This window comes from Protopterus annectens, chromosome 11.part0 (assembly GCF_019279795.1).
Source record: "Protopterus annectens isolate FY-2018-M chromosome 11.part0, PAN1.0, whole genome shotgun sequence".
Classification (NCBI taxonomy): domain Eukaryota; kingdom Metazoa; phylum Chordata; order Ceratodontiformes; family Protopteridae; genus Protopterus; species Protopterus annectens.
Window position 1 is genome coordinate 1437223474 of NC_056745.1, and position 13207 is coordinate 1437236680.

Consider the following 13207-nt stretch of genomic DNA (forward strand, 5'->3'; position numbering starts at 1 on the left):
AACTTCTTGTTTGCATTGCATGATCCCATACGGTCATTACATCTGCATTTTCAGTGGTATGTTGCAGTTCCCATTTTCAAGCCTTCTCACTTACTTGAATATTCTAATACAACACATTCCCCAGTGAAACAATCTTGCTATATTGCTGTAACTTTCAGTAAACAGACCATCATCCATAAGTATATCAAGTACATAAAGCAAGGCAATGAGATTCTGTGATATTTTTCATCTAGAAACAAAAGGACTATACTTTTTATTTGACTTCATCCATAGTATTGCAGGATATATTCTTCTTCTTGAGACTGAGAATGGTTTAATGTGCAATATATTTCATTTTCTGTCCAGTTTATTAATGCTGGACCTTTAAGAATGTTTTCTGATGTATATTTTTGAAGACACATTAACTGGGTTGATTACTGTCAATATAAAATTGTTCTTATCGAGTTTGTTCATAGCTTTGTTTTATTTTATAGGTGTAGTCTTAATGAATTCATTAATGGTTTGTTGTTGAACATCATCAGCTGGGAAATATAGCAAGAAGAAGGTACTCTATATAAAATCTGGCCTGTGTAAATATTTTGGGAAAATGCACATTCATAGTCTGTGGCCACAGGAAAGGGGAAATACATTTTCTGCTCAGTTAGAACAGCTTGGATTTGGTTGTATAAAGTCTATGGTGTAGACATTTTGATACCTTCCCTAAAAGCAGGTACCTGCCACTGGATAATAGGACTAACACTGTGATGCACAATGATCGCATTTTAGCCACAGGTCCTAGTCACTGCATCAGTTATTGACCCCTTCAATAGTGTCCATTCAATAGTTATGACTACTACCTTTAACACTATGTAGAAAAAGCAGTCTGGAAGGTAAACTTGAATTTCCCCAGATAAAAGTGTCTGTCTGTCTGGTGTTTCGAGGGCCAATTCACTAAATGTTTGAGTTTTCTAGATCTGTCTAGCCTTTATCACAACTCCGCAATATAAAGGTATTAAGACCTGACTGTGACCCTGCTGACATAGGATAAGTTATGGCCAAAAATGCTTGAAAAGCCATTGAAGATGTGGGAGTTAGCAGTTAACTCTTACTCTCCTGTCTTGGGTGAGGAAAGTGGCCTGACCTACTACTGAACTGACTTCTAGATGAAGAAATCAAACAAGGACAATGCTTAGGTCACTGTAAATCCTCATTGAGCACATTGAATTGGCTGCCCCACATGGATACTTAGTATAAGCACAATTATATTCCATTGACACTTGACTCCTACAGATGGAGGTCAGGTTGGGTGGTTAAACTGGATTGTCAGCTGGAGAGGACAAATGGAGATCTTGTAGGCTGCTGATGGCCAAAGCATCAGTGGAGAGAAAAATACCTAAGAAAATTATCTGTTCAGTGTCTTCGCTTGCTGTGTGACACAGCCATCCTCCATGTGGTGATCTCTGACCCAGCCCTCTTCCATGTGGTGATCTCTGACCCAGTTCTTCTCTACACGGGCATCTCTGACTCTGCCCTCCTTTATGTAGTGATTTCTGACCCATTCCTGCTCCATGTGGTGATCTCTGACCCAGTCCTCTTCTATGCAGAAATCGATGAACCAGATGTTCTCTATGTGGGGATCTCTGACCCTGCTCTCTTCCATATGGTGATCTCTGACCCAGCCCACCTCTGTGGAATGATCTCTGACCCAGCCCTCTTCCATGAGGAGATTGATGACCCAGTCGTTCTCCATGTGATCATCTCTGACCCAGTCTTTCTCCATGGGGTGATCTCTGACCCAGCTTTCTTCTATGTGGTAACTTTGACCCAGCCCTCCTCCATGAGGTGATTGTTTGATAGCTCAGCACCTCCCTTGACTCATATATCAAGAATCTATAGCCTCTGACCTGATGACATGGCAACCAAGTTCATTGTCAGCTGTAGGCTCAAACTGCCCTGGTAGTAAGGATATCATGAGCAGGCTTGGGTTCAAATATGTCATTCGTTTCTGACAACTCAGGACCACAAAAGAAGACCAAGACCACTAGCAATTATTCACTTAGGTTTAGATCACATGCATAATGCTACCCAACTTCTGAAACATTGAATTCCAGTATTTGCCTTAATGTGTAATTGCTTAATGAATCTCATGCACCTTTCATTATTTACCTAACTTTACATGCACCTTTCATTATTTACCTAACTTTACATGCACCTTTCATTATTTACCTAACTTTACATGCACCTTTCGCTGTCACTAGTCATTAGTTATACGTATTACCTTTCCTCCGCACATGTTTACTACTCTCATCATTCAGCAGAATATCCATTCCCTTGTTATATTTTCTATATTTCATAATTTATATTACAACCTCACAGTATGTTATAGATTGTTTCCATTTCTAAAACTTCAACTTGTACTCTTAAATCCACTGTAGGCTTATGCTATCCTCTGCTGTGCAAAGTTTTACCCTCAGTCACAGTAGTTCTGTGATGTAATGGATCGCATATAAGACTTCTTATAAGTTTATAGGACAGGTTCATAGGTATTTACTAAGCTAATGACCACAAGGGCCTTTTTAAGCCTAGCCATGCATCCCAAATCTCTGACACGTTCTGATACCCTTGATAAGTGTAATGATGAACCTGGGAGATGAACCATTTACATGTTATCCATGTCCATTAGAGACATAGGTGCCAACCCAGGAATACATTTCTGGTTTCCTCATCCAATTGTCCAAGTTGCACTTTAATTGGGTTATGAAGGAACTCTACTTCATATGGATGGGGAATCTGTTCCATAGACGAGGTAGTCTCTGGGATACATACCTATCTCTCCAGCAGCTGGTAAAATGGTAAAAGGCATTCAAAGGTTGTAGAGTTGAATCCTACCAGAGTGAAAATTTGGCAGTTAGTTCAGAGGATTAAAGGATGTGAGCTGCAGTTTAAGGTCCCAGTGGCCTAATGGATACAGTATTGGCCTCTTTAGCTAGAGATTGTGGGTTCAAGTCCCATCTACAATGATGATAATCTTTTGGGTGGCACCCATGTCCCTTATGGACAGAAGCACTTTGTAAAAATAGTCAAAACCTTTCTTGCTGACCATTGTTATCTTTCCACAGTGAATAAAAAATTAGGTAAAATTGGCTAATTTTGTAAGGGCTTTTGAGCTGTTAGCTTTGTAATTTCATACAAACCTATGGACCTATGTGGAGATGCAGAAGATGTTTTTGTTACACTCATTCACTAGGATCATACTCTTTCCTGTATATCTTTGTTTGTTTTGTTTCTATTTCCCAATATGTGCTAAACTTGTTTAATTTTATAAATATTTTTTCCTATGTCCCTTCTGAAAATAGGTTTTGCCCAATACAGACTACATTGTAAACAAATTGACAATATATAAATTAAGCATCATAATAATATAATAATAACATCAGTTAACAGTTGCCTTAAATGGTTGAGGTATTATTTATTCTGAATCCATTTTGCTTAGGTAAGGAGATCTTTTGCAAACTGATGTTAGTAAGGTAATTAATAACTGTATAAGTACCTTGTCATGAGATAAATTCTTTACATCAAGAAACATTTGTAGTTGTAAAGAAAATCCTTTGAGATGTGAATTTCTTTTTATAATTAAGAATAGTTAATATCTGTTTTTTATCAATGAGGTTCAGATGGAGGCTAAGGACATTGAACTATAGATTACAGGAAGCAATGATCAACATCTGCCAACTTTAGTCCTCGTTCGTCTATGTCACGTTCCCTTGATTTTTACATACGTTACTTCACTGAACGCTAGACTGGCTTAACATTTTCCACTTGGTTCAGTTCTTAATCCTGAATAACACTTTTAAATAAGCAAAGTAATGATACAGTTCATATAAGATGTATCAAATAAGCCAGCATTGTTACTTTTTAGAATGCCTCTGGAAAAGATATAGGTTCATAGGTTCATAGGTGTTTACTAGGCTAATGACCACAAGGGCCTTTTTAAGCCTAGCCATGCATCCCAAATCTCTGACACGTTCTGATACCCTTGATAAGTGTAAGCATGGGCCTGGGAGATGAACCATTTACAGGTTATCTGTGTCCATTAGAGACAGAGGTGCCAAACCAGGGGTGAACATCTGGTTTCCCATCCAATTGCCAAAGTTGCACTTGAATGGGGTTAGGGAGGAACTCTGCTTCATATGGATGGGGAGCCTGTTCCACAGACAGGATAGTCTCTGGGATACATACACATCTCTCCAGCAGGTGCTATTTATATCACAGGCAAGGTTTAAGTCTTTAGAATGGGTAATTCTGGTGCTGTTTGTTTTGTGGATTTTCAGGAGGTTCATAAGAGTAGGGTCTGACAATGCCCTGTATGCCAGGCATAGATCTCTCCTCAAACACCTGTAGGAGACAGTATACAGGGATAGGGCATTGAGGTGGTCTTTATAGGACATATTACTTATGCTCTGTATTCTTTTGGTGAGGAATCTCTGTGGACATCCCTGTTGTTGGATATACCTCGTTAGGTACATACCAAAGGGGCACTATACTGAATGATGGGTCTGATGAATGCCAAATACAGTGGAACAATGACTTCGTTGGACTTAGATGCCATACCTATGTTTATAAGTTGTGCAACACAGAATGATAATTTGATTTTTTTCAGACTCTCTTTAGTTAACATAGATGAAGATAGACTTACAGAAATGTGATAATACAAGACAGGTTATCATATTTCACTGTAGCCTCTTCTCACCAGTCTACTGAAGAAATCCATGCAGTCACTGCTCTGTGTGATCGCATTGTCCCTTTCCCTACTGTGAAATGATCTTGGAGTTGGTATATATAATTAGCAGGGGGGCTTGTGGCCATCCTGTGCTGGGGAACTCACAACCACCAGTAACAGGGAAAACATATTCTGACATGTGTGGCCATCCTGTGCTGAAGACCTTACGGCCACCAATCATACAGAATACATATTCTGACATGTGTGGCCATCCTGTGCTATAGTCCACCTACTACACATGGCCATAGGAAATGGTTACTCTGCAAGCTGCATTGACCTACAGAATATAATGGACACATGATATATAAACTAAGGTAGATAAAAATGTAACAGATCTATTTTTAAAGGTATGTGTACATTCAGCAGGACAGACTCAGTTAGTGAGAAAAGTTATAAATAAACTTTACCCAGTAATGCAGAAATCTGATTTCAACTGAGTATGCAGTTACTTTGCCTTCCTAATGCATAGGCCTCCTATCATCATAGACCAGAGTTGGTACTGAAGGGAGCAATTTTGGGGATCATACACATGCTATGACTGGGTTCTAGTATACCCCGCCAAGTTAAACTTATCCTAATGTGATGCATTGGGGTGGGGGGGGGCAGTAGTGTTACCTATGAAACTTTGCTCAGTAGTGTGTTGCTTTAGTACTGTTACTACTGGTATATCTGAGATAGTACTCCAGTGTTGTCTGTTACTCATACTAGGTATATCCTTATTATCTCGTTTACTGCCTGGACTTTTTGATTGCTGGTGTTTTTACACTTCTACTTGTGACTGATCACTACAGTGTTATGTTATTTAAAGTTACTGGTCCATATTACTATGCTAGAGATTTCAGGCTCGCTTTGAGATGCACCTTATTTAAAGTTACTGGTCCGTATTACTATGCTAGAGATTTCAGGCTCGCTTTGAGATGCACCTTATTTAAAGTTACTGGTCCATATTACTATGCTAGAGATTCCAGGCTCGCTTTGAGATGCACCTTATTTAAAGTTACTGGTCCATATTACTATGCTAGAGATTTCAGGCTCGCTTTGAGATGCACCTTATTTAAAGTTACTGGTCCATATTACTATGCTAGAGATTTCAGGCTCGCTTTGAGATGCACCTTATTTAAAGTTACTGGTCCATATTACTATGCTAGAGATTTCAGGCTCGCTTTGAGATGCACCTTATTTAAAGTTACTGGTCCATATTACTATGCTAGAGATTTCAGGCTCGCTTTGAGATGCACCTTATTTAAAGTTACTGGTCCATATTACTATGCTAGAGATTTCAGGCTCGCTTTGAGATGCACCTTATTTAAAGTTACTGGTCCATATTACTATGCTAGAGATTTCAGGCTCGCTTTGAGATGCACCTTATTTAAAGTTACTGGTCCATATTACTATGCTAGAAATTTCAGGCTCGCTTTGAGATGCACCTTATTTAAAGTTACTGGTCCATATTACTATGCTAGAGATTTCAGGCTCGCTTTGAGATGCACCTTATTTAAAGTTACTGGTCCATATTACTATGCTAGAAATTTCAGGCTCGCTTTGAGATGCACCTTTATCATTTCACTGACTGCTATAGTGTTCCTGCTCTTGAAATCACTCCTTTACATTATATGTAGTTATTACTGTTACTATATCTGCATTTTTTTGCGTTAGACAACCCATTCTCCATTGTTTTTACTGGCGAAGTAGAGAAGACATTAGCCTACTGGGTAAAACTATTTGGTTACTTTTGCCATGGTTACTAATTTCCTTATTGATACTACAGTCCCATCACTTTTACATTTCTGTTTCGCACTTCTGACAAGTATGGTCGACACAGCTCATTCTTTTATCCATTCACCATATCCTAGTTTATCACCTTTTTCTAGCCAAGTCAGTTGTCCTCTTCTGTCTTGTATCAATTGTAAATCATTAACCTATCATATACCCCTTCATTTGCTCTGGCTAGTATGGAATCTTGGTCAGCTGTTCTCCATTTTGTAGCCAGACTGGTAGTGCTAGATATTATGAGGCAGTATAGCAACTGCATCATGCTTACTGAAAATTCTTTATTGCTACTTCAAAATGATTCATTATGTCAAAATGTTTTAAGAATTCAGGTGCTTATATTTTCCAGATTTAAAAGATGCATTATGGACTACATATGGCAATATGCAAAGCAATCTCAGGGTCTGACAGGGAAACAGAATGCAGATGTACTCCTTTTTTTTATTCCAGAGGTTCCCAGTTGTGCCACGAACACAGATCAAATCCATCATAAACAGAATTAATTTTACTGAGGAAGTAGCATTATTAGCTTCTCTGGAACATTCTTGCCTTAAGTACAAAAGAGATTTGGGAGTTGCTGATGCATATTTAATTATCAGTTCATGTCAGTAGAATGCTGTACTGTAAAAATGGCAACTCTATGGGAGCTTGCATGCTAGTAACTTATGACACACCTGCTTGATAGAAATTTCTAGAAAATGGAAATGCTCCGACTGCCACTAGCCCAAACTCTCACTTGTACATAGCCCTGCCCACACCCATCCTTCCCAACTGTACAACCCTAACCTAACTTAAAGTCTAACCCCAAAACCCCCACCCAGTTCCCAACCTAAGGCCTTGTTCCTTTACCCTAAATATACACTGCTCTTCTCTAACTCCAATGCCTCAGATGCTTCACTACACTTAAAAGTCCAAACCCCACCTAAACTTAATTCTTTGATCTATCCCTAAGCACAAACTCCTTCCTGCTCCCTAAACATAAACCCCCGCTTGCCTTCCAATAACCCTAAAACCCACTTTCTGCTCCTAATCTTAACCCCTTCCCACCTCCTGCTCCCTAAACCTGAAAGCCTTCCCATTCCCTAATCCAAAAATCACCTCCATCTTCAAAGATGCTTGCCAGAAATGTTAGGTAAGAGCAAAAGCCTGAATTAACTATAAGGCACTGACTTCGAGACAATAGTTTTCAAACTCTATGGGCTCGAGCACCTGTCATGTTAACTGGAAAAATGCTTAGTATATAACTATGAAAACAGTTACATTTACAACTTTGTGCTGAAATAAGCAAGTTGGTAATCCCTAAATTGGTTGATTAATTCATTAATTAAGGAAATATTTCTCCAGTTCCACAATTTGCTTTAAACTGTCCTCTAAATGTTTAAGAAGCATGCTTTCAACAGTGAAGAAAATTTCTTAAATCCAGAAATGAAAATGTAAAATTTCATTTCTCCTTGCTCTGTGCAGAACATCATTTGTAAACATTGGCTGCATAAAGGCCTAATGTATTGCAAACAGTTTATTACATGATTAGGGAATTGTGATTTTATTTGCTTACAAAAGATGAGAACTCATTTCTCATTTTTTGAATTGTCTTTGAACAAAGTTTCCTGAATGATGGTTAGTTATGAGAGCTAACCAGTATTTATATAATTAATATTACATCTGAAATAACCAACGAATAAACAAACCGGTTTACCTTTAGAAAGGCAATCCACACTCGGGTGAACAGCAATTGTTCGAAAGCCTGTTTGCAACATTTGCAAACGCCGAAAGAAAAAAGGTTTGAATGTGAAATGAGCGAATACACAGTGACATTCTCTCATTGCACATTCAACATTGTGGGGCGGATTGCACTATAGTGGGGATCAGAAAATGGTCCCTTTCCCCACTGTAGTGCGATCTCGGAGTTAGAATATTAAAGTGGGGAGTGTGGGGGCACAGCCCCCCACATAGGGGGTGCAGGGGGGCTTGCCACCTGATTTACACTTCTTTTTTTTTCGTTCAACATTAATGTTCGAAAAACAGCAAATCTGCTTTTTGAGTTGCTGTTTTTCGAACATTAAGGAGTATCAGCGTTTTCACTTTCATGGTTACGAGTTGCTCATATGTGTGAATCGCCTTTATAAAGGTAAACCAAACAAACCATTATGTTAAAGTATAAGGCCATTAATCAAAAGGAAGCATATCAGTAAAATGTATTTATGGAACAGGTGGATTTGTAATTGAAGTATTTTCTTATCAGGAGCTGATAGAATCTGAACTTATCTTATACCACATAGAGTTATTCTTTCTGTTATAGGTTCATAGGTGTGTACTAAGCTAATGGCCCCCTGGAACCTTTCCAAGCCTAGCCCATAGGATTACCCTGGCATTGTGCCACCAGACTTTAGTTCCCAGTGCCTCTATCAAGTAGATCCACTGGAGTGATCCCCAGGGGGAATTTTCGTATTTCCCCATCCACTCATCAAGATTTCTCTTGAAGAGGGTCAGCGAGGTGCTCTGTTTGACATGTATGGCAAGTCTATTCCATAGCGTGGGCAGTCTCTGGGTTATGAACCTGTGCCTCCAGCATGTTCTGTTGATTATGGTAATGAGGTTTAGGTCTCCGAAGTGTGTGGTGTGGAGGGATTGGGATTTCATTAGATGTAACATTTCTAACAGAGCTGGGTAAGACATGGCTTTGTAAGTCAAACAGAGATCGCCTCTAAGTAGGTGATATGAGACAGAGAATAGTTGGAATTTTTTGAGTCTGCCCATATAAAATAACTGCTTAAGGCCTAGGATCATCTTTGTGAGGCACTTTTGTGGCCTCTCCAGTTGTTGCAGGCGTCAAGTAAGGTACATGCCAAATGGGGCATTGTACTCAATTATTGGCCTAATGAGGGAAGAGTAGAGGGAGACAATGACCTCTTTCTTCCCGGATGCAAAACCCTTAGTAATGAGTTGTGCCACATAGAAGGACTTTCTGAACACAGTGGCAATGTGGTGGTCAAAAGAGAGGTTGCTGTTAACCTGTGTTCCCCGATCTCTTATAATGCCTTCTGTGTTCAGTGGACTACCATCGATGTGGTAATTCATGGGAACTGAGTTTTTCCCAAAGGGGATGATGACACATATTTTGGCAATGAGCTTAAGGCCAAGGTTCTGACACCAGTCGTTGGTCTTAGTGAGGCCTTTCTGCAAGATGTCAACATCATTTGGGGAGTTAATAATAACTTCCAACTTGCAATTGTCTGTGAACTTTGTCAGCCAGGGTCCCTTCGTGTTAGCCTGGACTTCAGAGAAGTAGATACCAAACAGGAGAGGACTCAGGACTGAACCCTGTGGGACTTCACTTGTGGCTAATTGGCAGTCTGACTTGGAGTTAGTTACTTTCACACTGTGGGTGCTCTCTGTGAGCCAGTTTGTAACCCACCTAGTAATATAGGGGTTGATGCCTTGCTAACTGAGTTTTTCTATGATTCCTGAGTTAGGAATGGTATCAAAGGCCTTGGCTAGATCAAGGCAGGTTGTATGAACCACCTTGCCTTCATCCACAGCTCCGGTGACTGACTCAAAGTTGACCAAGTTGAGCAGGCATGATCTACCCTTCACAAAACCAAACTGTGTGGATGCAGAGTTTGGAGATTCCCTATATCCTTGTTTATTAAGTCCACGATGATGCATTCTGTAGCTTTGCATATCAGACTCATCAGGTTAATGGGGAGATAGTTCCCAGGGTCTGTAGTCGCTCCTCCTTTGTGGAGAGGGATGACTGTAGCAGTGTGCAATTTGGTGGGGACAAAGCCTGAGGTGAGGCTGTGATTGAACAGGACACACAGATGTGGTGCCAGTTCACGCTGTAGTTCATGTAGAATACAGCCATGGATATTGTTAGGTCCCAAAAGAAGCTGTATTCTTGGCCTTGTACAGTGCTGTTTTAACCTGTGCAGCAGTAATACTGGGTGCATGGCAATCTACTGGTATTATGATTGGTCCTTGGGGGAGGAGAGGGGTAAAGCTGGCATTGAATCTGTCGGTCAGTATATTGGCAATATCTGTTGGCACAGTATAGGAGGTACCATTGTGCAGTAGCTCAGAGCAAATCTGGGTATTGCTGTGGAGATTCTTAACATAACTATAGAAGGCCTTGTGGTTGTCTTTACTATCTGCTGCAATTCTGTTTTCATAGCTAGCTTTAGAGGATTTGATGAGGGATCTCACCATTTTGTTGAGGCTGATAAGGGAGTTTTTTTTCAGTCTTGGGACTTCACCTTATTTCACATCAGTTTCTTCCTTCTGTTGTAGAGTTTGTTTATGGCAAGGGACCACCAGATTGGCTTTCTTTTTTTGGAAGAGAGAGTCTTGGTTCTATTGGATATGGCGATATCCGTGCATTTGTGTACGTGTTCATACAGTGCATCGGTGTATGATTTGGTGATCATGCAACTATTCTCCATTTGCATGGGTGACGTGAAGTTAGCCACCTCTGTTTTTAAGAACCCAAAATTAGCTTCGGAGAAGTTTTTTATGATGGTTACCTTTGTGGGGTGGGTGGGAGGGTTGTGGATTTCCAATGTGATTAGTTTGTGGTCGGATCTAACCAGGGAGGAGTTGACTATTGGTGTAGAGTAATGGTTGCCCATGTTAGTAATGACCAGGTCAAGGATGTTGCTATCTCTAGTGGGGGTAAAAATGAACTGGTCCAGGGCATTGGAATTAATGAATTCTAGGAAACGTTGGGCAAGTGTATTGGTACATGAGTAGTTTTCCCAGTTAATGGAGGGGTAGTTGAAGTCACCCAATATGACAGTGTTAGATTGGACCTTTATATTTTCCAGGGTGTTTAGGAACGTAGAGTGTGAGTCTTGGGACATGGTTGGGGACCTATAGCAGGCTACGGCTTGAATCATTGTCTTACCCACTGTTAGCTGCATCTGAAGTATCTCTGATTCGTTATGTTGGGCTATCAGTCTGGAGGTGTGGGCATCCTTTATGAATATGGAAACACCACCACCTTTGGAGCTTCAGTCCAGGTTCTGAGGCCGAAAGGTGTGGAATGAGTTATAGCCTGGTAGTGCAGGGATGCTTTCTGCCATTTTGAGCCAGGTCTCTGTTACAGCAAAAATTTTGACGTTCTTCATTTTAAGGAGTGATTCAAGTGAGTGCATTTTGAGATTTAGGCTTCTAGCATTGAGCAGCATGACCCTCAGATTGCATCAGTTTGTAGCTGTTACAGTGGTAATTTGGTCTTTGGAACACAGCCTAAAAAAGGCATTATAGGGGTGGCAAGAGCCTTGATCACTATCCAGAAGCCCTGGGGTGACTGACAGATGCAGACAACCTCTGGCAAAGCATTGAAGTCTGTCAATCATGTCATTCCAGGCAGACAGATACCGGATCCCCTTGGGATGACACCAGAAACTTAGCCCATTGTTGAAATCAATCATTTTCTGCTTGTGCTGTGGTATCATTCTTGGTGATGGTAGGATGCTGCTCAGGGCTAGGATCATACCCGCCTGGGCTACATAATCCGAGAGCTCCTCCATGTCTCTTTTCATGTAGTCCAGGGAGGTACATCTCAGGTCATTCACATCCACATGTACTATGATAGAGTCATATTTGTACCTGTTGTTGATGGACCTGAGTGCATGCATTATGTGGTGGATCCTGGTACCTGATAGACAGCTGACTGTTACTTTCTCCTTATTCAACCTAGTGAGTGGGACATCAGTGTGCCTCACTATCGAGTCACCTATGACTAGCTGTTTTGCCTTATGGGCTTTGGTTGAGTGGCACACTGTTTAGGAGAATTATGTGTCTCATGATTAGTGGTGTGTTGTGCTGGTCGAGTGCGTTTCTGCCTTGGAGGCCTCTGCTGTTTGGGTAGATTTTTATTGAGACCCTCTGTGAAGGTGGGTGTGTGGTTTGTGTTTTTATGTGAAAGTAGTGCTGATGTGTGTTTTGGAGAGCTATGTGTACCATGTGGTGTGGTGCAAGTGTCGACCTTCTTCTGTTGACCAGCTATTCCAATCTTGACTGGAGAGTGCGTGGCTTCCAGTTTGGATATATAAGTGCATTTCTCGCAAGTCTGAGTGTTGGGATGAAAGAGGAGAGGGTTGTCAGTGTACATGAGGCAGTTGCTACATTGCCTCAGGATGCCCAAGTTCACCAGGTTAATAGGAGAAAGCACAGGGAACTGACCTTTAGACATGGCTGTAGGGGTGGGCATTAATAATATGTACTGGATTTGTTTCCTTGTATAATGTTTAGTGCTGGTCGCACTTTTGTGTGCTACAATAATTGCTGCAAGAAGTCTAAGCTTGTGAAAGTGCAGAAGAGGAGAACTAGCAGATCTAAGGGAAAAATTGAAGAACAGACTTTTTGTCGTAGCTCAGAAACTTACAAACAGTCCTGGATACAGCAAATCTGTATCTGGACTAGACTAGTTACAGGAAAGGTAGGAAACAAGCACAAACACAGCCTTTTAAACCAGGAAGTTGAAAGAGATGGAAAAACTGCCCAAACAGCCAATAAACTACAATTTCTGGGTCAGAAACCACTCCTCTTGTAGTAGATAGGCTACCTAGTGCTTAACACTCCCATTGATAAGCTAGAAGGCTTTCCACCAACACAGAAAGGCTTGGGGGAGCCTCAGAAGCTTACAAACAGTCCTGGATACAACAAATCTGTATCTGG